The sequence below is a fragment of the Leucoraja erinacea genome, chromosome 19 (assembly GCF_028641065.1).
Source record: "Leucoraja erinacea ecotype New England chromosome 19, Leri_hhj_1, whole genome shotgun sequence".
In the NCBI taxonomy this organism is placed as follows: Eukaryota; Metazoa; Chordata; class Chondrichthyes; order Rajiformes; family Rajidae; genus Leucoraja; species Leucoraja erinaceus.
The window spans coordinates 40,285,326-40,290,764 of record NC_073395.1 but is presented as its reverse complement, the minus strand read 5'-3'; the positions used below and the strand labels follow the sequence as shown (position 1 = coordinate 40,290,764).

Genomic DNA, 5,439 nt, shown 5'->3' with positions numbered 1-5,439 from the left:
TGTGCAAGCATGTTGTCACATTCCTCAAGCCATTCTCTGTGCACTTGAGCTTTAAGCCAAGCGCTCTAAACTCCATTGAAGCTGCCAGTGCTGTCAGTATAAAACCATTGTTACTGGGCCTCCTGACTGCTCACTGACTGATTGATGATGTGCTTTTGATGCCAAGCATGCAGAAAGCACGCAATGTGATTGCCAATTTGGAGCTGGACACCTGCTTGTTCTGCAGCAATACATTTTCTGGGCAGGAATTGAGTAGAACATTATTCATCAGCATTGGTGACTTGCTATTCTCATCTGTAGCCACTGCCACAGGTATATGATACTAGTTCACCTGCCAGTGACATGCTTCATAGACAATCCTCTTCCCCAACATTGCATCTAGTTGCTGGTTAAAGGTCCATATTCAGGCTCTTTGGCTCACCCTTTGCACACTGAGATGATGGTTTCTGAGCTGGTTAATGGATGTGCAGGTTTGAATGATGCCTCCTGTTCTGCAGTAGTCTCACACTGCTACCTCAGTAAGGAGAATGGGATTATCCATAGCTTGTAGCCAAACGGATTTCTCTTTTGGTAGGTGCCCATTGCCATAAAATTAATGCCGTATAGGTTGATGTTAACAATGGCCTGTCTACTTCATCATCGTTATTTTTTTGCATATCTTTCGTTCATTTGTTTTATATCACTCTAAATCATTGTCTATATCTCTCGTTCACATTTCCCTTTCACTGAACACCTTCACTCAGTCCGCCTGGATCTACCTGAAGCCCAATTTCTAAACATTTTAATTTTCCATCCCATTCCCACACTGACCTTTCTGTCCTTGTTCCCCTCCATTGTCAGAGTGAGGCTAAATGCAAATTGCATCTCATATGAGGTGGGAGATTGCAACCTTCAAGTGGTCCACCCTGTTTCAACGAATGCAATCAACCTGGCGTGCACAAACAGAAGATCAAACAGAACAAGTTGTTTTACAACTTTAGGCTGTGCACGCCATACCCAAGAAGAAGAAGCAACTCATATTTTGTTTGGGCAGCTTACAGCCAGTGGTATGAATATTGATTTCTCTAACTTCAAGTAACCCCTGCATTCCCTCTCCCCATTCCTCTCCCACCCAAGTCACACCAGCTTTTCGTTCTCACCTAGCAAACAGCTAACAATGGGGTGTTTCCTTTATCATCGTTACTTTTTTTGCATATCTTTCATCCATTGTTCTATATCTCTCTACATCATCGTCTATATCTCTCGTTTCCCTTTCCCGTGACTTTCAGTTTGAAGAAGGGTCTCGACTCGAAACATCGCCCATTCCTTCTCTCCAGAGATGCTGCCTGTCCTGCTCAGTTACTCCAGCATTGTATGTCTATGTTATCTGACCCGCTGACTTACTCCAGCTTTATGTGTCTACTTCGGTTTAAACCAGGATCTGCAGTTCCTTCCTGTACATGATTATTTTCAAAATGGGTAATGACCCATCAAGGTAGCATCAGCATCACACCATGCCTTATTTTAAACTACGAGGGATGTCTGAGATACAATGTGCTCATTCCTCACTGAGGCACTGGTTTAAACTAATTTCTACTGCCCACTTAGCTTCAGTGCAACATACTGATTATTTTTAAAGCACAAATTAGCATTTAGCATTTTGTGACTTGATAGAAAACATTTTCAAGTAAATAAATATTAAATGCGTATGAAGGAACTGCAGATGCTGGTTTAAACCAAAGATAGACACAAAATGCTGAATTAACTCAGCGGGACAGGCAGCATCTCTGGCGAGAAGGAATGGGTGATGTTTCGGGTCAAGACCTTTCTTCAGAAAATATTAAACACAGGCTGTCACTATTGTATTTCTTTCAAAGGTTTACAATGCCATATCTAATCAATGGGGTGGGAGATTGCAACCTTCACGTGGTCCACCCTGTTTCGACGAATGCAATCAACCTGGCGTGCACAAACAGAAGATCAAACAGAACAAGTTGTCTTACAACTTTAGGCTGTGCACGCCATAAACAAGGAGAAGTTCAAATCAATCTAGATAGATGGTACTTGCATTAAAACTCCAACAAATGAATGAGTTTACCATACATAATGGGTTTGTCATGTCGAAGTTCAAGTTAGGGGTGATGGTGGTACTTGTTCAATTCAATTCTGCACCTTTTTATAATTTACCTCATCCTTTGTTCTAATATTAGCCCATTGTAGATTGGATCAGATTATCACCAAAGATAGACACAAAATGCTGGAGTAACTCAGTGAGACTGGCAGCGTCGCTGGATAGAAGAAATGGGTGACGTTTTGGGTCGAGACCACCAATCTGTACTCCCTACAGTTTAATCCTGTCCTGCAGTAAAATTACCAACCCTCTGCAAGTTGCATAAACAGATGAGCACATCTATGATCTGCGAATTTTGTGTTGAACTTTGAAGTTTTCTGCACATCAAATACCAAACTTATAACCTTCTGCATTATTGACAAGTGTGATTAAATACAGTAATGGAATTTCTGCCTTACATTATATGTCGGCTGAGCACCTTTTGAGCAATATTGTTCTGATGCAAGACTTTCTGAAAACTATCTAATAATCATGTGGATTCCTCTCAAGACTATCAGTAAGGAGAAATTGAAAATGAGAGCCTAGCTAAGGTGAGAAAATTGAATCATTCGAGAAATTACATTCAATCTCATGGTGTTGCTAACGTATAATAATGTGTCATTCGCCTGTCTTGGATGTTTTTGTGCTGATGATTTTGTTTTTTTGGGGGCTAATTTAGGGTCGGGGTTAAACGTGGCTTGCAGTCTTTTGTGTCGGCTTTCTTTGTCATATCGGAGCATACTGCCTGCTGGCTTTCAAATCAGCCATTTTACCCCACCCTTTGTCTCTGCCATGTTCTTTACTCATTCATTTCATTGTCTGTACCTTTTCTCCTCCTGCTTCCTATGTGGCCTTATCTTTAGTTAACAGGTAAAGGTAACCTTACCTATTCCAAATTACTCGACCAACACAAAGGAGGATGCTGTGAATCACAAGGACTCCCATCCTCAATGAATGTCCTTCTTAGTTACACAAATATTAAAGCACATTTAAATTCTAACAACACAATCATCCGTTTAAAACCTGCTTTAGTATATTTTATAAGTATTTCATTTTTATTAGACAAGTGTTATTTACTTCCATGGATAATTCTGGTGTTTTGTCTGTTTCTATATTGCAGTTCTCTGTGGACAAACAAGTATCAAATCAATGTAACAAGGTTAAGTATCTCTGAAGTATGTACAATTCTAGGCTTGTTAACAGTTCTGTGAATTCATTTGAACTACCAATTAATTAAATTTAAAAGCAATTTTTACCACAAATTGGACTCACCAGTTGATAGAATGTTCATTAAAGATTGCTTATGAGAAGCAATATACATGACAATCACATTTTGGTTTTGCATGATGAGTTTGTCTCCACGCTGTTAAGCATCACACTGCGATGTCAATGCTTGGCCTGGAAATATAGACTCCAATTTCCAGTACTCTTCGAAAATGTGAGCATGTGCATTTCAGGTTACTTTTGGCAGATCCTGCAGATGCAGGTAAAAGTTATTCCTTTTAATAAATATTTTTCAGATGGAAATTTACAAGAATATTGAAATGTGGAGGTCCATATTGAAAGAAAAGAGGGCTCTTTCTTGGTGCTGTACAAAGTACCTTTGTTAAATCTACTGAGAACGAGTTGGAGAGGAAAATAGACCAAGCAACCTGTTAACCAGGAAATCATTACAGTCTGTAAACTCTCATTTTACAGAAAGGTTGTATTCTTTGAACTGCTCAATATGCTTAAAAATAATTCTGTACTTGCAATGAATTGTTTATACAAGGCAAAATATCGATAGTATGATTTCCAAATTTATTTGGAACTGCTAACATTCAATATTTCTATAAATATGCATACAGATAGAAAACTCATTAAAATCTTATTTTGATTTGTGTAATTAAGTAATTTTGACGACAGCTTTAGAGCTTTTCTGACCATTTCGAAATGATCAAAATATTAACTTAAAACTTTTGAAAGCATGTTATTATTTTCCCTTCAAATGAAACACATACCAATGTGACATGTGGTCAGATATTGAGAATATTCATTTACTTAGTATTTCCCACTGCAGATCATTTGCTTTAATAGGTGAATGGAAAGTACACCAACCAAGAGTTATGTAATCCCTCAGGAGTGGTTTGCACAGTTTAATCATCCTGCTTTATGGAAAATAAAATACTGAGTATATTTTTCCATTCGTCTCATTTGGTCTCTAACTGAGATTCATGATATTCCAAAATACATTTAGAAACATAGAAACATAGAAAATGGCTGCAGGAGGAGGCCATTTGGCCCATTCGAGCCAGCACCGCCATTCATTGTGATCATGGCTGATCATCCACAATCAGTACTCGTGCCTGCCTTCTCCCCATATCACTTGATTCCGCTAGCCTCTAGAGCTCTATCTAACTCTCTTTTAAATTCATCCAGTGAATTAGCCTCCACTGCCTTCTGTGGCAGAGAATTCCGCTCTGGGTGAAAACGTTTTTTCTTATCTCAGTTTTAAATGGCCTCCCCTTTATTCTTAGACCGTGGCCCCTGGTTCTGGACTCCCCCAACATTGGGAACTGTTTTCCTGCATCTAGCTTGTCCAGTCCTTTTATAATTGTATATGTTTCTATAAAATCCCCTCTCATCCCTCTAAATTCCAGTGATTACAAGCCCAGTCTTTCCTCATATGACGGTCCAGCCATCCCGGGGATTAACCTCGTGCACCTACGCTGCACTGCCTCAATAGCAGGTATGTCCGTCCTCAAATTAGTAGACCAAATTAGTTGCACATAATATTCCAGATGTGGTCTCACCTCAGTTTACCTTAGTTTACAAGAAACCAACCTTTATCAGTTGTTCCAATTTAAAAAGAAAATAATTTCAGTCTGAACCATTTCAACTGTATTGATTGATACTTAGCCTGGCTCTCCTGTTCTGCATGGGGAAATTGTAGCTTTGGTGTTACTCAATACTTATGCAGATATTTCTGATTGTCTATCTCCTGTGATATTAATGACAATTTCCGAGCTGTCTATTTAAATATAATTGTGGCAAAATATTGGAATTCATATTTAAATAAAGGTTTTCAAAAATGTGGTTCTGGAGAAACTACTTGATTTCAGAAACTACCATATGAAGAGCAATAGGTATAGTCTGTTTTCTTCTTTAAATTCACCCAAGTAATCCTCTGTCATGTTAGTAGTTGAGTGTCAGATTGTTGTGAGTTCTCAATGTTGTCTGTAAACCCCATGAACTTTCATGGCCTTAGTCCAACAGACAAGGAAACCTAATGAATATCATCTATGGAGATTACACGATACGATAAAAACTCTATTCATCCACGGAGTTAAATTGTTCTTCCAACAGTCACA

General features: G+C 38.7%; 1 long non-coding RNA gene across 1 annotated transcript; it reads left to right on the top strand.

Moving 5' to 3' along the window:
* Window positions 1–1,906: 1,906 nt before the first annotated feature.
* On the top strand, window positions 1,907–5,162 carry LOC129706520 (uncharacterized). Its single transcript, XR_008725071.1, has 3 exons — window positions 1,907–2,640; window positions 3,210–3,264; window positions 3,610–5,162. It is a non-coding gene; the product is annotated as an uncharacterized LOC129706520 (long non-coding RNA).
* Window positions 5,163–5,439: the final 277 nt, after the last annotated feature.